We start from the raw sequence: 25,540 nt of genomic DNA on the forward strand, positions 1-25,540 counted from the left end.
GCCCGGGGTCAGTAGGGGGCCCCATGAGATGCCCCTGGTACCTTTCATTGGCTTTTTCATTGGCTTTTTTGGGTGTGGGTGAGGACACAGGGGCCCCATGATCCCCTATTGGCCGGGGGCCCCATGAGTTGTCAATCCACCCCCGGTTAGGAGTCTCTATTCCATCACCTTTCTTCCTTCATGGCTATTTCCTCTTTCTCCTGGGACATACATGGAGGTCAGGCAGTAACAAAATTATGCATGCAATCTTTCTCCCATAAACTGGCCACCCTTCTCCAGGATGAAGCCTTGAAACTCAAAGCAGCTTTTGCCAACACTCATCCCTTCATCTCTAGCAACAACTTTCCCATGCAAGGTTTTCCTTTCACCAGTTGCTGGAGCAAAAAAAGAAATGTCTATTTTTATTTTAATCATTAGCCTGTTCTTATTTTCATTTTAATTGCTAGATTTCATGAAAATAATAACTAGTTATATTTTTCTAGACATGTTATTTTGTACCTAAACTATACATGTGAAGTGATTACAATAACATTTCTTGTGAAAAATAATTTGTGCCTGCATGCATACTTTTGTAAATTTGTGTTCCCTTTTGTGCTACTAATATTTCTTATAATCTATATACCATCTTGCCTTAGTGTGTTCTTCAGCATTAGTGGGGAGTGGTGAAGGGGTGCTACTATGCAAGGGGAGTGATGTAATCTTTCCTTCAAAGAAAGTTTCAGTAGGAACATTTACAACTTTTTCACACATAGTGGATGACCTGCATTTTGCCACACTGAATCAATGTAGGTCACATAGAGAACAATCAATTTCTATATGCCCTGTTCACGTTACAATGCAGGCAGGAGGTGCAGTGTTCTGTGGTTAAATGCATGCATGTAGCATTTTATCGAGGCACACTGAAGACACAGCATATTACTGGGCTACCATATAGAAACCTGAATAAATTGGCACTTCAAATAAACCCATGACCTCTAGGTTGTGAAGCTGGAGAAGCTGAAACAAATAGGTCATGGAGGATCCCAAGTCTTGCACTGTGACTGCACAGCAGCTGGGAGACCTTACTGAATACTACAAGACATAGTCAGGGGCATTCATAAAGGGTGTCTAAGACACTCTTTAGAATTCTGACATGCCTCTGCATGACAAATGTCAGCCTCAGTGCAGCTGATCTTCCTCCTGTTGCTGCAGCTGTCACACTGAAGGCAGTGTTTGGATCCACAGCCAATAGACTGCCTGCTAAACCACCCACTGCCTGCTGTCAATAACAAGGATAGAGCAGACCTGATGGGGAACAAGTGTCTTAGATCCCCCAAAAGGCTCAACCTGCTACATCACTGGTTGTTAGGAGGCTTTCAACTGTGAAGCAGACAGCATCCTTAATGTCCAGTGACAAGATGGGATGGGAAGAGGTAGCAACAAAAAACATACTACCTACTACACAGCGTGCAGAAACAGGCAGTCTGCCTGTCTCTGTATGCAAACTTAGGCTGGCCATAGATTACTTGCTTTCTAGATGAGCCAGCGACTTGGAAAAAAAAAACAAATAAATACCTCCATCCACACAAATTCACACAAGCGAGGTGGATAGAGGAATCCTCCCCACTGAGTCATTGGGGCTGATTTACTAAATGCAAATAGACTGTGCACTTTGTTAGTAAATGAGGCAAAGCTTCACTTTGCAAAGTATACCAAATCATGTGCAAGGAAAATTAAAAAAACAGCACTTTTGCCTCCACATGATTGGATGATGGAAGTCAGCAGAGCTTTTGCTCATTTACTAAGCTCTGGAGAAACTGCTCTTGCAGAGTGCAACTGCACTTTGCAAATCACATAGTCCACAGTATTTGCCTTCAGTAAATCGGACCCATTGTATTATGACAGCAGGGACTCTCTACTGTCAGAATACACTGATCAGCGGCTGCAGCCAATAGGCTGCTCATGAAAACTTTTCCAACAAGCCCAGGAGCAGCCATAGATAGATCAAAATTTGGCCAGTCTCTGCTGAACCAGCCAAATTTCAACCCACTCTATGGCCAGCTTTAGAGTTGGTCTTAATTACCTCCAGTTTTGTTATCTATGAACTGGAGGTCATTATTTTTTAATTTGGTGGCACAATAGTGTCACTTTTACAGAGAACTACCAAAATCTGCCGCATATGTTGGTTAAGCTACTGAAAAAGGCAGCAGGTACTGTTTAATCTTTAAACTATTTTAAAGGGCCATACCACCAGAAAAGTGTTGGTAGGGCTTTATTGAATCACCCTGAGTTTTGTTAGTGTGCATACATGCTATATTTCTAACGTAAGACAAAAGTGATATACAGAAAGGTGCTTGCTCAAAATATAATATACTAAACTTAAGAGTAAAATTAAATATAAAGTCCACTTATGTGCATTTCCCAACACCACATATAAACTGAATGTCCTTTAAGAGAATGCTGGATCATACCAATTTCCAAAGAAATTCTTCTTCACCACTTGTGTTCATAATTGAAGTGCACACTCACCAGAAGGTTTTGACCCCCTGTTAAGGATGGTTACACAATGCTAAGTCCCCCAAGCTTTCAGATCTCAATAAAGCAGCAAACATCCATATTAGAGCATCCAAGTGTAGTATTTATTAAGAACCAATATGCCAGATAAAAGTATGTAAAATCACACTCACGTTGTATGGTGCCTAAAGTACAGACACCAGTTTATACAGCCTGTGTGCATAAAGATGTCACCGCATCTCCTATAGAAGCCAGCGAGCGCTCCAAGCCTAAGTCTTGCATAAGGGACCTGGAAGTGATGGTCCAAGCTTCTATGTACCTTTCTCCAGGAGACGTCTTCAGGAAATGACAAGCCACCATTTCCTGGAGTTATTTATAGGGGCAAGAGTGTTGTGATTGGTGGCTACTGCTATGGGTGCCAATCATATACTATGAATAACAAATTTGGCTGGCTGTATATACTGTTGAGGATCACAAAAACAAATAAAACCCAATATATTCCTAAATTTAGAAATAAATACATATAAAAACAAGCATATAAAAAAAGCACAAAAATTAAGGAGATATAATTTGGGTAGGGAATCCCTAATTAACGCTAATAAAACATAAAGCTCTAAACATATGGATATATATTGTCCATTGCAGCTCCCACTAGTCGTAATCCCCATATTTGGCCATGTGTGAAAACCATAATCCATAACATATTAGGGGGATTTTATTCACCTAGGCTCCCTGCAGTGGTGCTAAATATGACAAGTGAAAGGAATCAATAGGGGATAATCCAACAATGGGGCGATTCCCTAAGAACCCATCCATTACTTTATCTTTAATCATGTATACTTCACCTAAAGAGATTTTTTTGATGGTGTCATATATATTTATATATATGGACTGACTAATCCACCTAAAATACTGAGAATGGAAAGGAAAGTCAAACTTGGCCAGTTGGAATCTCAGCTGAACACTGAAAGAAAAAAATGACACTATTCATTGTCATTCCAGAGTACTAAATAAAAAGTGAAAGATAGCAACAGCTCCTCACTAAACAAGACTGTGAGGCCAAAAGTAAAAAGATAAAAAAAATGATAGAGATATAAAAGATTATAAAGAGAATAAAGGCAGGTGTTGGTTGTTAGTACAATATTAACCCATACAGAGGAGGGAAAAGGATTACAATGGGAGAAAGCAAAAGAAGAAGGGCCCACCTTTAAATGTCCCCTCATGTCAAAGGAGAAGGTTAGGACACCTGGTAACTCACAAGAAAGTTAAAAATTAATTTTGTGAGGGAAAGAAAATATCCAGAACCCCAAGTACACCACAGTATGAGATACCTACTAAAAACAGGTTCGATGTTCTGAGGGAGAAATCTCCAGAGGAATATATCACATCTAATTATTTTGCAGGATCACAACCATACAGATACTATGGGGGTAGGGGGAGATTCAACAACAGAGGAATGGGAAGAGCTTACTATCTTTTAACCCCCAACTGCAGGTGGGGAATGGAGAGGGTGGAAAATACCATACAGAATCCCAAATTCTGGGTATGTATATACAAAGAGAAGCCTATAAAATCCCCCTCCAGATAGGTAACGTGACCACACCCTGAGCCAAAAGTATCCAGAGCAAAGAGGAGGAGAGGATGCAGAGGGGAAAGAAAGAAAAAGAGAGACCTAGAATTAGGAATTATCAACCTTACAGACATTCAGTTTAACCCTGCAGAATTGGCTATCTTAATTTAAGGCCTCAAGTTTGCTTCGAATAAGTATTTGGACAAATTTGAGGCTTACATTGATATGGAAAAATTTGCAAGGAAACCTAATATAAAAAAACTTTTTGCAGAGAATTCCCACAAAGGGATCGAAATACCAGTGATGAGTTTATGCATACAAGGCTTAAAAATAGATCTGTGTTTAACCCTAAAACCACCTCCCTGCCAATAAGGGGGGGGGGGGCTAGTAATCTCACATAAAGAAGATTATGAAAGTGAGATGCAACGGATCCAGCAAGATACCAGTACATACAGAAAATTGGGAGGAGACCCTACTACAAAATTTAAAGGTAAATTGGAAAATCTAGTTAGGAAGGGGAATCAAAAATGGATTCAGAATAAAAAGGAGGCTAAATATTTGGCATTAAAGGCCCCTAAGATACTTACTATTTATCAGATCACAAAAATTCACAAAAATAAAACTCCTCCTCCTGGAAGACCTATTATAAGCAGTATCAACTCACTGTATTCTATGGTGGGAGAATATTTAGACCACTTTTTACAGCCTATAGGTATGAAGGGGAAGGCATATCTCAAAGACAGCAGAGATCTTATTAATATGTTGAAAGGGATTGACGTAACTGATAAGACAATATTAGTCACGGTAGATGTTGAAGACCTATACACCAATATAAAGCAACTTGATGCTTTAGATGTAGCAAAAATGGCACTGCAAAGATATTCATATTTGAAATCCCTTCAGATAAAACTCATCATAGAAGCTCTAGAGATGGCTATGGCCAACAATTATTTATGGTACAATGGATTTCAACCAAATCAAAAGGGGTGGCAATGGCGAAAGATATGCCCCAAGTATCATCAACATCTTTCTTAACAAGTGGGAGATTTTCCCATTAAAATGGCCGCAATTAAAGATGTACAGTATAGAAGATATATTGACAACATCTTTATGATTTGGAAAGGAAAGCAGGAAGAATAGGAGATCCTCCTGAAACATATGAATTGCAATCAGTATGGGACTATATTCACAAGTACCTGTAGGTAATATAGTTCTTGGATTTGGAAATTTTCAAAAATGGGACAGGCTTGGGCACCAGAACCCACTTTAAATAAACTGACATAAATGGGTACATTTCGATCAGAAGCTGTCACCATCCAGGGTGGGTAAGGACTATCCCAAAAAGCTGATTTATGAGAATTAGGCACAATTGTGATAGAAAGGAGGATTACATAATACAATCAAATAAGTTGATAAATAGGTTTCAGGAAAAAGGATATAAAAAACAAGAATTAGAAATGACGAGAAATTTGGTCATGAATATGGATCGGGATAAAATTTCTGGCACCTGAATCTAGAAAAGAAAGCAACCTTGGCTTAGCATTTGTGACAGGATACAACCTACAATTTAGGGAGGTGCATAAAAGCATCTGGAGACATTGGCCTATTTTGTTGAGGGATTAGACTCTAAAACAGATTCTTCCAAAAAGACCCCAATTCATTTATAGGAGGGCACCAGGTGGAAGGAATATCATCTCCAGAAATGTGGTGGACCCGCCTAAGAGGCCCCCTACATTCCTGGATGGCACAGGATTTTTCAGATGCAGGAGGTGTAAAGCTTGCAAAATTACTGGGGATATAAAGAAAAAAAAAACGGATTATTTCATATCAGGGGTAACCGTAAAAAAGTATGATATAAAGAAATTTATCACATGCATGAATTTACATAAAGATTTTAATTGTTTTCTGACAGATTATTAGGGCGTATAAAATCTTTTTGATGTGTTCATATAGAAATGTGGTGGACCAGCCTAAGAGGCCAACTACATTCCTGGATGGAACAGGATTTTTGATGTGTTCATATTATTCCTCCCATATGAGTATGGCCCATATACTATCTTTTTGTAGCCATTATCTTGGAGTTGTTGAAGGGTAGTATGTGGTTCTTAAAACTTCCATTTTCAGTATTTTAGGTGGATTAATCAGTCCATGTTTATGTATATGACTCAAAAAGATCTTTTTAGGTGAAGTATAAATAATTAAAGATAAAGTAATAGATGGGTCCTTAGGGATTCGCCCCATTGTTGGATTATCCCCTATGGATTCCTTTCATTTGTCATATTTAGCACCACCGCAGGGAACCTGGGTGGATAAAATCCCCCTAATATGTTACAGTTGATGGTTTCCACGCATGGACCAATATGGGGATTATCACTAGAGGGAGCTGGAGTGGACAATACATATCCATATGTTTACAGCTTTATGCTTTATTACTTGTTACTTCTTTCTATATGTATTTATTTCTACATTTAGGAATATATTTGGGTTGTATTTGTTCTTTGTGAAACGCAGCAGTATATACAGTCAGCCAAATTTGTTATTCATAATATATGATTGGCACCCATAGTGGTTGCCATTTTGGCGGAGCCACCCAATCAAAACACTCTTGCCTCTATAAATAACTCCCAGAAATGGCGGCTTGTCACTACCTGAAGACGCCGCCTGGTGAAAGGTAAGTAGGAGCATGGACTGTCACTTCCTGGTCTCTTATTATGTCACGTCCGGCCCGCTAGATCGAGACTTGGAATGCACGCTAGCTCCTATAGGAGATGCGGTGACATCTTTTTTTTTTTATAATTTAAATATTTATTGATTTTCATTTTAAATACATTTCATCATCATGATATACAAACATATATATATATTTATACATTATAGTATCCAACTTTCTACTTTATTTACTTTATTCCAAATCCCCCCCCTCCTCCACCCTCACCCAAATCCCATCTTCCTGCTTTTCCTTTTCTCTGCATCATTTTATCTCAGCAAGTGCAGTTTTCCTATTATTTTCTTTAATCTTTCCTATATTTCATATATAACTTAGCTTTTTCCCAGTTCTCCCATTTCCTATTATAAATCTCCATCCTATCTTCCTGGACATGACACAACCTTTCCATCTTTTTAATCTGCTCAACTCCTTCAATCCAGTCTTCTTCCTTCGGTACCTCTATTTGCCTCCAAAACCTGGGTATCAGAGCTTTTGCAGCATTTATGTAGCACCATATCCCTGATTTTTTATATTTATTGACTGATATATCCATGTTATGCAAAATACACACTTCTGGGTCTAAGCCAATGTCTATTTCTGTTATTTTTCTTATCAAATGGGTTATTGTCTTCCAGAATAACTGAATTTTTGGGCGACCCCACCATATGTGATATGTTGTACCTATTTCACCACATCCCCTCCAACACCACGGTGAACTCTCTTCACACATCTTATTTTCAACGTTTGGTGTAATGTGCCATCTTGTCAAACACTTATAGTTCATCTCTACTTCTCTCATAGAAATGTTTTCGTGGGTTAATCTATATATTCTCCTCTGCTTCTCCTCATCTATCACGCTTCCCATATCAGTTTCCCATTTTGTTATATATGTTGGCTTTGTGTTTATATCTAATTCGGTGAGTATTTTATATACCTTAGCAATCCCGTGCTTCCCATCACCTTGTGTACCCAAAACCTTTTCAAACAAGATTCAATTGTCTCTTGTCCTTAAAGGTTTTGGCAAACTTCCAACAAAACTCCTCAATTGAAAATACCGCCACTTGTCTAATTTAGTGAAAATCTCACCCTCTTTTTTTTTCAATTCCCCAAATGATCCTATTTTATCCCCCACCAAAATATCTCTTAATTGAACCTCTTCCTTTTTAAACCACCTACCACCTATTTCTTCTCTACCAGGTGGGAAAAACTCCGTGTTTTTTAGTGAAATCAGTGTTGAATTGAAAGACCATTTCAAACTTTTGTGTAAATTATCCCAAATTTTTAAAACATTCAAAGTGTATGTATTTACATTATCATTTAGGCCCCTATACTGTGTTGGAACCCATATCACCTTACCCAAATCTGTTCCACTAAGTTCATTCTCTATTCTCACCCAACTTTTTTTATAGTTATGTATCCAATCTATAGTTCTTGCCAATATTACAGCTTTGTAGTATCTTTTAAAGTCTGGAAGCCCTAAACCACCTCTTTCTTTCCTCCTACTCAGCAACTCATATGACAATCTTGGTTTTTTATTCCTCCATATGTATTTTGTTATCAGTTTCTTGATTACCTTAAAAAAGATCTCTGGAAGTTTAATTGGTATGATTTGATATCTATACATGATTTTTGGTACTATTATCATTTTTACCAGGTTAATACGGCCTATCCATGTTGGAGTTCCCTCCTGCAATATTTTTAGCTCCTCTCTAATCTCGTTAATCAGTGAAATATAGTTTAATTTATAAAGATGTTTATATGAAGCTGTGAGTTTTACTCCTAAGTATTTTATATCTCTATCTTTCCATTTAAAGGGAAATTCCTTTTGTATTTTTTCTTTTTCATTTTTTAAAATATTTATATTTAGAATCTCCGTTTTTGTTGGATTAATCTTTAAATTTGACAATTCTCCATATTCCTTTAATAGCTTCATTAGATTTGGAAGTGTTATCCTGGGGTTTCTTACGTAGAACAACAAGTCGTCAGCAAAAGTGGCGACTTTATGTTCTGTGTCCCCTATCTGAATTCCCTTTATATCTCTATTCAGCCTTATTGTTGACAGCAGTGGTTCTAATGATATAACATACAACAATGGGGACAGTGGACATCCCTGTCTTGTACCATTTGACATTTCGATGGGTTCTGACCTCTCCCCGTTCACCACAACAACTGCAGAGGGGTATCTGTACAACTTTCCTATCCACTCTCTCATCCTGGGCCCAATTCCCATGACTTCCAACGTATCCATCATGAATCTCCAGTTCACTCTATCAAACGCTTTTTCAGCGTCTATAGAGAGTAGTACCACCGGTTCTTTTCCCTTTTTACTTTTTTGGATCAGCATCAATGATCGTAACCCATTATCTCTACCCTCCCTCCCAGGAACAAAGCCCACCTGGTCCTGATGTATCCATTCCGGCATTAGCTCTTTCAATCTATTTGCCAAGACCTTTGCATATAGCTTAGTGTCAGTGTTTAATAATGAAATAGGTCTATAGCTCGAACACTGTGTAGCATCTTTTCCCTCTTTTTGAATAAGCACCATTTGAGCTTGCAGCGATTCTTTTCTTACTTCCATCCCTCCACCTAATGCATTCATATAATTTCTAAGTTTTGGTACTAAGATTTCATTATATTTTTTATAATATCTCACAGTATAACCATCTGGTCCTGGACTTTTCCCAGACACTGTACCCTTCAAAGCTAATTTTATTTCATCTTGTGAGATATCTGCATCAAGGGAGTTCAATTGGACTTCGCTTAATTTTAGTAACCCAGCCATCTCTAGATAATTCTTTCTCTTTTGATTCTTCACACTTTCTATATTTTCTGATTCCCGCAGGGGATTTATATTATACAGATCTCTATAATATTCCATAAAAACTTTGGTGATTTCTCTATTTGAGTGTTTCAGGTTCCCCTTAACATCTTTTATTTTTTCTATATAATTTCTATTTTTCTTTTTCCTCAGGGCCCTCATCAAATATTTTCCCGGTCTTTCTCCCCATCTATATCTCTCACTCAAAACTCTATAATATGCTTTCTCCTCTCCTCTTCTATTACACCTTCCAATTCTTCTTTCTTTTTTTTTTAACTTCAGCTCTATTTCTTTTATACTAGAACAACAACAATTCTTGTGTTGTTGTTCTAGTATACTTATTTCTTCTAAGAGCCCACTAATTTTCTCTCTTCTTTCTTTTTTCTTTCTTGCCCCAATCGCTATCAATATTCCTCTTATATATGCCTTATGAGATTCCCACACTGTAGCTATGGACACATCACCTGTCTCGTTCTCCTTGAAATACCGTTCAATCTCTTCCCCTATTTTCTGGGCTATTTCCTTTTCTACTAATAATGTCTCATTCAGTTTCCAACCCAGCCCTCCTGTTTTTCCCTTCCCCCATTCCAATTTCATTGTAACTGGGGCATGATCTGATAGAGAGATTGTCCCTATTTCAACTTGAACCAGGTGGTCAATTAATTGATGTTCTATTAATATGTGGTCTAATCTTGAATACCTCTTATGCATATTTGAAAAAAAGGTATAATCTCTATCTTGCATGTGTGTGATTCTCCAGGCATCTACTAATTGACTTATATGTAGTTCTTTTTTCAAGAGTTTCAGGGCCCTACTTCCTTCTCTCTGTACATGGGAGGTAGCATCCTTTTGTGGGTCCATACAAAAATTAAAATCCCCTGCGAGGATCAGACGTCCTTTTTTAAAGTCCATCAACTTCCTCAGCACTTTTTTCAGATATATCTCCGGGCTTTTATTAGGACAGTAAATATTGGCCAGTGTACATTCGATCTCCTGTAGTTTTCCCTTTAAGAACAAGAATCTCCCCTCTGGGTCTGTCATTCTATCTTCCAGCTCAAACCTAGTATTCTTTGCCATACCTATTGCAACACCCTTCGCTCTCTTGACCGGGGAATCTGCATAATACCATGTTGGGTGATTTCTGGACCCCAGCCTAACGTTCGATTCTATCTCAAAATGTGTCTCCTGTAAAAATACTACTGAGGCTGCTCTATGGTGTAGTTCTTTAAACAGTCTAAATCTTTTCCCAGGGGAGTTCAACCCATTTACGTTATATGTTATAAACTGAATCTCTTCCATCTTCCATAAATCTTCTCTTCCCCTCCTTCTCCCTTCTCACTTGCTTTTATATCTTTTTTTTTTGCAGGAAAAATACCCCCTCTCCCCACTTACCCACCCCCCCCAGCTTTCCCCCTCCCCTCCACCCCCCTCCCCTCCCCCCTCTTTTTAGGCCTATCATTTGCCTATTGATCATTTATGGAAATAACCTCCACTTTTGATCTAATCCTTGGGCTAAAAACTCTGGGCATGGACGTCTTTCCCCTTGTCCGACCTCCCCATAGCTCCCCTGGTCCCTCTTGGGTTCATCTCCAGCACCGTAAGGCAGGGGCGGTAGGGTGAGGGCAGACCAGTGTAGAGGAAAAAAAAAAAAAACAGCCTTATCTTTCCTCCACCACCTCTCTCCCCCTCCCCCCTCCCCCCGCCTCCTCCCCCCTACAAGTTGCCAATCCTCTTTTCTCTTCATTCTAACTTCCCATTGATCTTCTTCCCAGCCTGGAATCTCCATTCTTTGTATTTTTAAACTGTCACAAAAATATTTCAAATCTTCTGGGAACCTGAGGTACAACGTAACCCCGTTTTTCCATCCTATTAAACATTCAGGAGACCCCCATCTATATTGCACATTATGTTCTTTCAACCTTTCCAATAGGGGTCTCAAAGTTCTCCTTCTCCACAGAGTCTCTGGGGCCAAGTCCGCATATATCTGTATGTCTCCTCCTTCATACTTAATAACTGGTTTCCCCTTGATCTTCTTCCAAATTTTTTCTTTATCTCGAAACTCATAATATTTAACTATAATGTCTCTCGGCCTTTCTTTCCCCAGGTATCTCTGGATGTTTCCTTTTCTGAAAATTCCTTCTATTTTAGTCCTTTCCATTTCGGTGCTGTCTGTTATAGTATTTAGTATTTTACAAACCACTTCTTGCAGGTTTTCTCCCTTAGAGTTCTCTGGGACCCCACGTATCATGACGTTTCTCCTCCTGTCTCTATTTTCTTGTATCTCAGCTTTATATATCAGTTTTTCTTGGGCTTTCCCTATGTTAATTATTACTTTTTCTAGCTCAGAGATAGCCTGGGTCTGATTTTTAACTTTCTCCTCCGTTTCTTCCACTCTCACCAACAGGTGTCCCAGGTCACTTCGGATATTTACCATTTCTTGTTTTATTGTTTTCTCCAGTTCTTTAAACATTTCTGCCATTTCTTTTTTATTAGGTATTTGTAGGTCTTTTTCCGTCTCTATATTTCCTAATGATTGCTGATTACTGGTGTCCAGGCCTAGTGATACTCTTGGGCTATTTTCCATGCTGAAATCTGCTTCTCCTCTTTCAATCCTATTCTGGGATCTTTCTGGGGTTACGTTTCCTTGGGAGGTATATTTTTTAATTGTACCAGTCTGGGACCCTTTAAGCCCACTTCCTTTTACACTTTTATTTTTCATTTTCTCTGTAACTTTTATTCTTTGTTCCTCTGTTGTAAATTCATGGGTTTGGGGGGGAGAGAATCAAAGTTCTTGTATACAAGTCTCTGCACTATTCCCCGGCTGGTCTTTTTGGGCTGTTCTGTCCACAAATCTTTTCCACCTTTTTCGCAGTCACCGGGGGTCCCCCCTTTCTCTTACCCCCTGCTACCCTTTAGGGAGCTATGTAATACATCACAGTTAGTGTATAGAAGATTTCAGCTTTAGTCACTCACCCTCCTCGTATGTTTCATCCAATGACCCCGCTGAATGCTCTCACCTTCAGGTCGCCTAGGGTCTTTGTTCATGGAGGGGGGGGGGACCCTCCAGAGTCTCTTTGATTCTTCAGTTAACCAGGGCTCAGTGGGTATCCTCTTGCCTTACTTTATGCCCTGGGGGTCTCAGGGGAATAGGGGGAGAATGCACCGGTCTCCGGCCAACAGGTCCGCTCTGCTCTCCCACCGCAGAACGCCGGCCGGCCGGCTTCCCGAACTCCCAGGAGTGCTTTGCGGCCGGTCACGTGATCGCGCCGGCTTCCCAGCGTCCAAGCGCCCTCTCACCGCTAGTCACCAGCCGCTCTCCACTCTCCCCCCGCAAACCTCCACCTCTCGTCTCGGGGAGCCGCCAGGCCAGGGTAAGAGCCAAGCCGCAAGGCTTTCTACATGCCTCGGGAGGATCACAGGGGACCTGGGGAGGTCAGAACACGGAGCTCCGTCCGAGAGCTCCTACATTGAGCTCTCCTCTGCCGCCATACTCAGGCTCCGCCCCAAGTCAGGAAGCCAGCTCATCACGGCGGTGACATCTTTATGCACACAGGCTGTATAAACTGGTGGCAGGACTTTAGGCACCTTATGATGTGAGTGTGATTTTACTCATTTTCAGCTGGCATATTGGTTCTTAATAAATACTACACTTGGATGCTCTAATATGGATGTTTGCTGCTTTACTGAGTTCATCTGAAAGATACAACTGAATGAAGGGGAGTCTGGATATTCACCTAATGAGAGAACATGCTTAGAGGACTTGGCGCTGTTTGACCATCCTTAACAGGGGATCAAAACCTTCTGATGCTCTTATATGGATGTTTGCTGCTTTATTGAGTTCATCTGAAAGATACAAATGAATGAAGGGGAGCCTGGAGATTCACCTCATGAGAGAACATGCTTGGGGGACTAGGCGCTGTTTGACCATCCTTAACAAAGGGTAAAAACCTTCTGGTGAGTGTGCAATTTAATTATGAACACAAGTTGTGAAGAAGAATTTCTGGGGAAATTGGCATGATCCAGCATTCTTTTAAAGGACTTTCAGTTTATATGTGGTATTGGGAAATGCACATACAGTCAGGGCCATAAATATTGGGACATCGACACAATTCTAAAATTTTTGGCTCTATACACCACCACAATGGATTTGAAATGAAACGAACAAGATGTGCTTTAACTGCAGACTGTCAGCTTTAATTTGAGGGTATTTACATCCAAATCAGGTGAACGGTGTAGGAATTACAACAGTTTGCATATGTGCCTCCCACGTCTTAAGGGACCAAAAGTAATGGGACAATTGTCTTCTCAGCTGTTCCATGGCCAGGTGTGTGTTATTACCTCATTATCCCAATTACAATGAGCAGATAAAAGGTCCAGAGTTCATTTCAAGTGTGCTATTTGCATTTGGAATCTGTTGCTGTCAACTCTCAAGATGAGATCCAAAGAGCTGTCACTATCAGTGAAGCAAGCCATCATTAAGCTGAAAAAACAAAACAAACCCATCAGAGAGATAGCAAAAACATTAGGCGTGGCCAAAACAACTGTTTGGAAAATTCTTAAAAAGAAGGAATGCACCGGTGAGCTCAGCAACACCAAAAGACCCGGAAGACGACGGAAAACAACTGTGGTGGATGACTGAAGTATTCTTTCCCTGGTGAAGAAAACACCCTTCACAACAGTTGGCCAGATCAAGAACACTCTCCAGGAGGTAGGTGTATGTGTGTCAAAGTCAACAATCAAGAAAAGACTTCACCAGAGTGAATACAGAGGGTTCACCACAAGATGTAAACAATTGGTGAGCCTCAAAAACAGGAAAGCCAGATTAGAGTTTGCCAAACAACATCTAAAAAAGCCTTCACAGTTCTGGAACAACATCCTATGGACAGATGAGACCAAGATCAACTTGTACCAGAGTGATGGGAAGAGAAGAGTATGGAGAAGGAAAGGAACTGCTCATGATCCTAAGCATACCACCTCATCAGTGAAGCATGGTGGTGGTAGTGTCATGGCGTGGGCATGTATGGCTGCCAATGAAACTGGTTCTCTTGTATTTATGGATGATGTGACTGCTGACAAAAGCAGCAGGATGAATTCTGAAGTGTTTCGGGCAATATTATCTGCTCATATTCAGCCAAATGCTTCAGAACTCATTGGACGCCGCTTCACAGTGCAGATGGACAATGACCCAAAGCATACTGCAAAAGCAACCAAAGAGTTTTTTAAGGGAAAGAAGTGGAATGTTATGCAATGGCCAAGTCAATCACCTGACCTGAATCCAATTGAGCATGCATTTCACTTGCTGAAGACAAAACTGAAGGCGAAATGCCCCAAGAACAAGCAGGAACTGAAGACAGTTGCAGTAGAGGCCTGGCAGAGCATCACCAGGGATGAAACCCAGCGTCTGGTGATGTCTATGCGTTCCAGACTTCAGGCTGTAATTCACTGCAAAGGATTTGCAACCAAGTATTAAAAAGTGAAAGTTTGATTTATGATTATTATTCTGTCCCATTACTTTTGGTCCCCTAAGAAGTGGGAGGCACATATGCAAACTGTTGTAATTCCTACACCGTTCACCTGATTTGGATGTAAATACCCTCAAATTAAAGCTGACAGTCTGCAGTTAAAGCACATCTTGTTCTTTTCATTTCAAATCCATTGTGGTGGTGTAAAGAGCCAAAAATGTTAGAATTGTGTTGATGTCCCAATATTTATGGACCTGACTGTAAGTGGACTTTATATTTCATTTTCCTTTTAAGTTTAGTATATTATATTTTGAGCAAGTGCTTTTCAATATATCACTTTTGGCCTAATTACTGTGTTTACACCTAATAGGGGCAGCTACCCAATAGCAATTGGAATAGATATATGTTTGTTTTTCTTTAAGGTTTTGAGTCATTACGGTAACTATTTAGGTTATGAGTAGGCACCACGATATTGGGTTTTGTTATATGCATATATTTCTAACTTGCAAGTTCAGAGTGTTTGCATTCAGAAAAAAAATAGTTCTGCTTTATTGATTTTTTTGAATGAGTATGTAACTATATTTTTTGTGTCTGTCTAAAGTACAGCCTCAAAAACTAAGAGGAGCCATACATTGTACATTTTTTTCATTTAACCAGAGGGTTGGAAAAAAAAACAATGCCAATTCCTCCATTCACACATGTACAGTAGATGGAAAAATCATTCCCACAGTGCTATTGTGTTCTACCAGTGGGGTGCCACAGTGAATACAATGATCAGTGTTGCTGGTGGCACTGATCTTTCAGAAAAAACCTGACAGGCTGGTTGTACATCAGTCAATTAATTGATTGACTTGTGAAGAACCAGTTAGCCCATACATGGATTGTAATTGGGCTGGTTCAGAAGAGATTTTGATCCACCTATGGCCGGCTTAATTGTTCTGCTTTGCTTTGATTTTTTTTAGTTGTTTGTCTCAGCTAAGCTACAAGGGAAATGTATTTCATTTGCTAATGGGCAATTAAACCTCTTGTTGGCAGCCACTTCATTTTCAAAACACTAATTTTATTGTGCTGTAAATTACATGACTGCAGACAAGAGGTTAAATTACACTGTAGCAAGTGACTAAACTGTCTGAGTAGTGGGTGGTAAAAGTGCTTGGCAGAGAGTTCTGGCCCTTGCCTCCTGAACAATGGGGCTGAAGTCAACCGAACCACACCGCATAGATCACACTTGTGTTACTGGAGGCACTACAGTGCGGTAGGCCAACTAAATTATGTATATTAGATTACATTTTTCTCCTTTTTGGTGCCCCAACAGTAGAGTGATTTGAAAGCCAAAAGATGAAGTCATGTGACAGTGATGTAACTGTCTTTACAATAAATTTGATTCATTTATAATATTACACTATGGAAGCACCTTTTCTTGTCTCCCTGGGAGTGATGTGAGCTGGCTGTTTTTTCTGGTCCAACGGACCCCTGGCAGGAGTTCTGTGCGCTGGCTGATTTCTGTGTCCAAAGGTGAAAGATATATTACCACTGCTGAACAGTATGGTCCACCAGTGAGGGGAATATCATCCCTACATCGCTGTTTGGGATTCCATTTAAAGGGCCTCTGCAGTGAGTGTCCTGAAAGCCTTTTGGCCCCTTGGGGTCTGGGCGCGGAGGTGAGGAGGCATTTTAGCCGGTGTGGGATTCACTAATCATTTACCTATCCACGTTGGGTTTTTTTTTGGATGCGGTTTTGTTGAACGTTTTTGCACATGGACTTTATTTCGCATTTCTGATATTTTTTTTTTGTCACATGTTATTTGTTTCTTCATTGTGTTATTGTATTTTACATTGCACAGTAATACATTCATTTGGTTTCACTGTGTGTTTGTTTCACCATTTTCTGTTTTATACTAGTTGCACTTTATATATGTTTGCCACGTTTATTTATGGTATTTATATGGTCACTTATTAGTTGTTTTATGTCACATGGCCTTTTGACGCACATTGTGTTATGATCCTTTAGTTGCATGGTCACATTTTTTGGCCTCACTGTGCGTTGTTATTCTCATTCTTCTGTGATAAGTGGTTTGTCCACTTTTAATATTTAAGCATTTTATTTTGTATTTTTCACATTTTGCTCCACTTTCTCATAGTTGTATTCACGTTATTTCATTTATGTTATGACGGACTCATATGTCTCACAATTACTGTAATTTAGTTAACATTTCATTTTTGCCTGATCATTTTCGTGCATTTTGTCACGGTTCATTGTTACACCTTTTGGTCCTCATTTTGGACCTTTATTATTTCACCTTTCCCTTCAATCCCATATTCCTTCCATTTACTGATTATGTTATGGTATATTATATACAGTCTTCTCATCTCATTATTTGTCTTGGAATGTCTGTGGCATTATTGTGATTAGTGCAACATCAATTTTCTGTTTGTTGTTTTTTGCTAGTGGTATAGCCAGGTGTGTGTAGCTGTCCCATTAGTCCCATTTTTTCTAGTAGCGGCGCGAAAAGTTTTTTTACATATATCATACACATAGATACACACCTACAAGCATACACATATTGTACAGTTTGGATGCACATACACATGTAAACACCTATTAGGCAGCACATATTAGGTAATCCTGACCGAGGTAGAAGAAAACATTTAGGGTCTTGCTTTAGGTTAAACCTAAATCCATGAGCTATAAGGCCTGGTTCACATATTTAATGTACTTTGAAACAAACAAAATGCACATGTAATAAAAATACATTGATGCTAATGAGCCCGTTCACATCTGTGCACTGTGTTACATTTGTAAATAATGAGACAAGTCCTTTTTTAAATTAATATTCTTACAGAGACTGACACAGTCTGCCAGTTTGTTAAGAGTAGCCATGTTATTCCCTCATTCTCCTTCTCCTCCCTTCCTGAGAGGCACAGTGACAGATGTGTGCGTGTACTGTTTATGGGTCACTGGCCAGCCAAGGCCTCATTAGCTAGGTGCCGAGCTGTCTGTGAAAGCTGTATCCTTTCTCACCTAGGAAGAGATAGGACCAGCTTTCCCAAGAGAGCTGGAGTCTCACTGGCCAAAGTACCTGTATAATTTCACGCCTCGTGAAAAGATAACGGAGCCTTCCCAGGAGTTCAAGGCATTCCCAAGAAGCCCACACCAGATAACATTTTTAAGAAATCAATTTTTCCCCTATGTCTCATATCTGGAATATGAGAGACCGACATAAAAACCGGACATCTCATCGGATGGACGATGAGCAGGCGAACAGTTTGATGGGTCACTCGCCTTATCTCAAGCGCACGGGAAGGCAGAGAAATAGATCTCGCGAACCGTGTAGCATACAATTTCATAATTCATATCTAAATAATCCCCAGGTTTGTCTGCATAATAATATACCCGCGGGTGGACTGTCGCTTGTGCAGATGGGAAGTTATAAACCAGAATATGAATTATGAAAGATGTGGGCTCCAGTTTAGGGTTCCGACCGACGTTCCCTACCTAAACAGGGGTTTGGTCTTTTACTTCAGAACCACCCCCTGCTGGGAAACATTAAAACAGGCTGTCAAGCCTAAGAGTAAGTTAGTTGAAGACATCTCCCAATTTTAACATCAATATACCACCTGGGGAGACCTGTGCCTTTCGCTCTGAAACGTGAAACGTGATCTGCTTACATCCAAGGCTTAATGGCAAGTAACTTAACCCTTTAACTTCTCCCTGTTATCTCTTTGCTGTGCTGTGCTGTTTTATTTATATATATATATCTTAGTTACATCTTCTCTGTAAATATTTTTATTGCACCTGTTTGACCCTTTTAGTAATAAATATCTCTTTCTGAATGTGTTAAACTGTTTCTATAGCTCTTAATTGCAATTTACGAATCCCTGCCTTTAAACAGACGCTACTGTTTGTTTTAACCCTCTGTATAACAGGCCTGTATTATGACCAGGTTATGCAGTCGAATATATCAACCATCATAGTGTTATAGTGAACGCCGAGTTTCCTCTTTCTCTGATCAAAAAGGAGGTGGTGGCAGTGTGAAGGGGTTAATTGCATAATTAACCTGACCCAGTAACAATAGATTCAGGCTGCTGGCACATCGATTGGTATCCATTAGCTGGAAAATCGTTGTGCAGGGTACAGCTGGGTGTGGCATTGTAGCGCACGTCACATCGCGGTTTTAGATCGGCCAGTCCTTCGTTCACGAGTTTGGTGAGAAGGTCTGGGGTCTGACGCGGCGATCGTGACACCAACAATCTGTGAAAAACTTTACAAAGTAAGGGAGCCAGTACAGTTACAGTACAATGCAACAGTGAAGGCAGTAGGGCCCTGATCATGAGAGCTTACAATCTAAGGGGAGAGGCAAATGGTTAAAACTGTGGGGGAGGAGTTGATTAGCTAGAGGTGGATTCGGCTTCCCTAAAGAGATGTGTTTTCAATGATTGCCTGACAGTAGACACAGTAGGAGATGCAGTTTCTGACCCTTGAAGTCTAAGGCAATGCATGTGCATTCTAATATGTTGTGGGTGAGTACCTGACAGCTTATCCCTATGATAACAAGCACCTCCCCTGGATACCTACTATGTACTCACTCACAAGTCTAGAAAGATAGCTGCTTCTGAGTCTTTCTATTACAGCAAGAACTTGTTTACATGGGTGGCCAGGGGTGATAAAAACAGGTGGTTGAGACCCTGAATGCCCACCTAAAAAAAAAGCATGCAGTTGCTTTGGGTCTTACACATGCTGCAGCCGCAAAGCAAAGCAACATTATACCCTCTGTCGCATTCCACAAATGTGTTCTATCCATTAAGTGAATGGTGCCGTGCTGCAATCATACGCCAAACACTTTGCTTGTAGTTTTGATGCATTATGTACAAAACATTAAAAAATCCTCATTCAGCTGCCAAAAATAAAAAATGGGTATTCAGGAAAGCAGCAGTATCACCTCCCGACTGCCTGGTGCTGCTGTTCTTTCACTTCACTACCATTCTGTTTCAGAGGGGTGGCAAGGGCTGCCACCCATGTGAACAAGCCCTGAGGCACTCATCAAGGTGCTTCATAGCCTCCCCCACCTCTATGACCCCATGCATTGCTACTACAAAGATTATTATTATTTTTATTATTATACAGGATTTATATATCTTGCTCAGCACTTTACAATATAACAGGAGACAATACAGCAACAATACAGTTCAATAGAAGAGGGTTAGGAGGGCACTGATCCTTGGAGCTTACAATCTAAGAACAAGAGATGCAGAAGAGGCTGATGCTGATGACATGATGTTGATGAGACATAGGAGATACAGCTGTGGCAAACAGCACTGTAAAATTATCCATGCTTCCTCAACACAAGACATACAAAACCAAGAAGCATATTCTTCCATAAGTTCATGATGTCACTTCAGGAAAATAATCCTCATTGGCTGATTACGAATGTAAAACACTATTTGACATGTAATAACGCTTCTGATGCAGCCAGGGCATTGTGGCAAGACCAATCAGGGGGTCTAGCACCCTTTCTCATGCCTGATGCCCATGTAAAACCACTTACTGGGAGTGCAAATTATATCACTTTTTGACTTTTGAAATTCATCACGCATTTCTTACTTGCCCATTTCTTCTAAAGCCACATATTAAACAATTGCCTGTGTGATACACTTTTTTGACCATTATGAGTGGACAATGAGAAGAGAGAGACATGGTTCCCATGCACAGTGCTGCATCGAGATTGGGCTCGGGTCTCTTTTAGGTGGGGTTGTAGGGGGAGCAGCATACGGAAGGTTTCTTACCTTCATGTATAGAATGCATGAAGGTATAAAAGCTTTAGCTTTTAAAACCACTTTGAAAACATCCAGTGTGCATAAAAATGTATTATAATAGTTTTTGATTTAATGAAACTATTGGTGGGGTATAGAGTCTATAGAGTCTAAGCCAGGTTCTTATGCAAGTTTTGTGGTTAAGCGTTATAGCACTGGGGACTCCTCCCCTTTTTTAATAGTGTAATTATATGTTTTGGTACTTTGAGGTGTTTTAATTCTTTTATGGTCAGTGGTAAGCTATAATTATAGTAATACATAAAAAGAATAAAGAATGCAGTGCATCTAGCATATTCAACACCCAGAGCAGATTTTTAACACTACGCTATAGGTAGTTTTTGTTAGATAGAGGCTAAGTAGTAGCCTGGGAGGTGAGTCCGCCTGGGGAGTGAGGTAGAGAGGTCACCTCAGGACAGGCTGGAAAGCTCTGTCAGGTCAGGGCTTCTGGAGCCCTCCCACCTCCCTAGAAACCTGAGAGCTTTCTGGAGGAGGGGAGAAGGCTCAGCTCTGCATGTTTGAGGGACCTTGGCCAATTCCCTGGCAGGAGGCTGCGCATGGTGACCAGTACCCTCAAATGTGGCTGAGTCTGGGAGCAGAGTCAGTCAGTGTCGGGTGGAAGATGGAGTGAGGAGCTGGAGTTTGGAGCCTGGGAGGGGGCTGACGGAAAGGACAATGTGAGTAATTCTTGCACCCCCTAGGCCGGATAAGGGGAGAGGGCAGTCAGGTGGAGAACCCAACTAGCTTCTCTTCCGGGACTACTTGTTTTAAATTGGGAGCTTCTGGGCCCCCTTGCCCAGGGACACCCTCAAGGCAGCTGGGTGAAGAGGAGGAATCATCCAGGGTCTGAGAAGGTATAGGAGTTGCTAAGGAGTTTATCCATGGTTTCTGTAGTTCCTTGGGCATCCCATATACCCAAAGACCCCATCCAAGTTTAACCCCTTAATAAATTTACAAAGCCAAGCTGAAGGACTGTTCTTTGACTCCAGTGTACAAAGTGTGGCAAATGCATGTTGCCTGCTTGTGCATAGCTTAGGGGAACCCAAAACGCAATGACTCCTACGGGGGTAGTGCTACACAAATAATAATAATCATGGACAGAAAAGAACCACCAACAGTGAAAATTGTAGCACCCCTTACATTGGTGGTCAGTGGAAAAGTGCCTTCTTATATTGGTAGTTAGTGTAGTGGTTTTATAAATAGGTGGCCAGTGGGAGAAAGACATTTTATATTAATGGTCAGTGGAGAAGTACACTCTTACTCTGTTGATTAGTGGGAAATGCCTCCTCACACACAAAAGAGAATTGATAGCAGCTAGAAACTCTTCATTGCTCAAGGAACCCCTAGCAACTTCTGGAGGAACCTTAGGGTTACAAGGAACCTTGGTTGAGAAACCTTTTAGATGCTTTTGGTGCTGTTTTGCAGACAATTTTAAGGTTGAATAAAATTGCAATTTATTATCCCACAATAGTCTAATGTTTAATATTTAAAGGAAAACCAGGAGATTACACTTGGTTTATGTAAATTAAAAAAAATATATTCTGCTGAAGATATATAGTCATTGCAAATTTTCTCAAAATCAGATCCACCAAAAATGTGCTCCTCTCATACAGAACCACCATACTTTCTGCAGCACCCCCCTGGTATTGCTCCTCTTATCTGTGCTCCCCTGAAATTCTTTCCCCCATCTATCCCCAGTACCAACCATTCTATTCCTCTTGTGTCCAGTTCTCCTTCACCATATTACCTATTTTCTTCACCAACATACTGCTTCTCCTATCTGCCTCCAGAGCTCCACTGCATTGTTTCCCTCATATACCTCCATCATCCTCTCTGTGCTCTTGTCCCCTTTAATTCAAATGCCCCTCTGTGCTACCTCTTTCCTCCATCTCCAGAACCCCTCTATACAGCTCCTCTCCTTCACCTCCAGTAAAAAGAAGTAAGCGAGATGCTAATGACAGACCAGTGTAAATGGGAGATTTGTTTAGTAGACAGGGGACATTTAATGGATAATATTTAAAGCACAAATCAATGTCAGAAAAGGAAATGACATAATGGCCTTCAATTAAAGTAAATGATACCTGGAGGAAATAAAGACTATCTTGGAAGACACAGCCAAGTGATCTTGCTGATTATAGAAGTTGCTAGACCAAATGAAGCATGAACATTAGTCTACATATTCCATAAAGCCTTGAGGCTGTGCCACCACACGGTCTCGTAGTTCTGTGGCTGTTGCACAGACTAAAAAGTGACATCGCTGTGGAGAATTAGAACGGCTGCATACATCAACATTACTCATATACTAAAATATGATATAAATTTGCAGTGCTTTCTATTTTACATTAAATTGCCAGTACATACTGTACACTTTAAAAATAAACTTCTTGTTTAAATAGAATTCCAAAAAAAAGATATTACCAGTAAGGATCCTTTCACATGGGTTCGCTTCACTCCTTTACAAAGGGATCCATAAATGGATCCCCTATCAATACACAGCAGAATAGGACTGATATCAATTTTGTGACATCCATGCCCATTCAGTTTTTTTGTCCACATTTTGACATTTGAAGACCAGTGTTGGATATATGGGCTGCTGCATGTAAATGGACTTGTGTCCGTTTATATCAGGCTACCTCCGATCTGTCAATTTTAGGTCCTGAAAAACTAAAAGTAATTGGACAGACTCGGAGGTAGGTACATGTAAACAGACATGCATGCATTTATACTCACCTGCCCATAGCCTTGAATTAAAAACTGACAAGAAAGCTTGTATGAAAGGACTCTAAAGAAGGTGCTTACCTCTCTACCGCTCCTTCTAGTCATGCCACAGAGCACCCGCTATTGCAGATAAATTGTCCCCCCAAGACTTTTTAGAAACCAACACTTCCAGCAGTGCTGATCTCCTGTGTTTCCCCACAGCACTCAGTTTTTCCCATCGCCCCCATGCCACTAAAGACACAGCAGCAATGTAGGGATCAGAAGGTGGAGCCACTGAGCAACACGGGGGACACAGGAGATGGACATTCTTGGAAGTGTTGCTTTCTGAAGAAACTTTAGGGGATGATTTCTCTCCAATGAATCAGTGTTTAACACCATGGGAAGAGAAATAACTCCTGAGTGGCTGGATATACACATGGGTTATCATTCATTAAAATAACTGAGAGTCTCAGTAAGGTGTTGGAAGAAATCAGAAAATCATCCAATGGAGGTGTCAATAAAATAATGATGATGCAAAATAAAGTTTCACAAGTTCTTGCAAACAATTGATTTCACACCCATGTGATAGTTGTGGCTCCACAGCAAAAGATGACCATGCAGTATTGCATACTTGAAAAGCTGCCATTTTTATTTTTTTTGGGGGGGAGGAGAGGGATTTTTGTTCCACCCCATTCCCTGTCTCCATTTTTGCCTAGGCAGCCTTGCTCCAGCAGCCTCCTGGGATAGTTACATTCCATATCTCAGGAGGCATCGGCTTCTGCCCAACAGCTAGAGGGGGGAGGACCCAGTGCAATGTCATCAGGGAGCCAGCTGCAAGGACCCAGATGAGACGACTGGCTCCTAATGGTGTGTGGAGGTGGAGCGGTGGTGGAGCTGATGGTTTACAGCAGGACAATGCTGGATTTGCTAATCATGGGAGTATGTTGAGCACAAGCCAGCAAAAAAGGTAAGAGGAGATGAAGTTTCTTTGTAAAAAGTTTGGTAAAGTACCAAAAGTTACCAGCACTGCAGAGGAATGTTTGTTTCACAGTTTGTCAAAACATTTGCAGTGCCAACATTTTGGTGTCACTCAGGTTCCTTTCCTCAAACAACATTGTGACAAACTACAGAGAAGAATCAAACATGTACAGTATATACAGTGGGGTAAGCAATAGTAACACAGTGCTTTCCAATCTTTTTGACAATCAATCTTCGCTGGAATGTTATATTTCCATAAAAAATATACAGAAACCATCTCAAGGGCAAACAGAAATTATATGTGTAGTCATACTGCCCCGCTGGCTGGCAAAATAACCAAAGTGCCTACATGTGATTAGATGCAGGTGATGTTAGGCTGACAATCTTCCACACGGGCATAATAAAAAACAAAGACAAAGTGATTATAAAATATAATTTGTGACCAATCTTAACGTGATAACAAAAAATCCAGCAAACGTGCATTCTCCTATGAACATTTATAGGAGAATATGCATTTGTTGGACTATTTTTTATCATGTTAAGATTGGTCACAATTTGTATTGTGTATGAGTGATCACTTTGTCTTTTTATTATGATCACTTATATTGGCTGTGTGAAGTATAAGCAGCACAGTTATTGTTTTCACTCGTATTGTCATTAAGTTATATTAATTTAGGATACGTTGTGAATGTTTTTTTTAAGTTTAATAATATTTAGCGCTGCACTTTTTGGACTGGACCCTTTCTATAAGTTTTAGTATCTAAAAACAAAAACAACTGAGTATCATCAGTGATACTTATTTATTTGCACTAACATACGTTTCAGGACAAGCTTTTGGCGTGTACCCCCTTCTTCAAGGTCCGAGCAGTGCTTCAAGAAGAGGGTACAACTGAAAGCTTGTCCTGAAACATTGTATGTTTTGTAAAAAAAAATGTTTATTTATTTTGCATTCGTAAAACACAAACAATAACAGAAAAAAGTGAGACAAATGATAAATAATAACAGGA

This window comes from Staurois parvus, unplaced genomic scaffold, assembly GCF_062004578.1.
Source record: "Staurois parvus isolate SC_StPar_1 unplaced genomic scaffold, SC_StPar_1.0 ptg000152l, whole genome shotgun sequence".
Taxonomy (NCBI): domain Eukaryota; kingdom Metazoa; phylum Chordata; class Amphibia; order Anura; family Ranidae; genus Staurois; species Staurois parvus.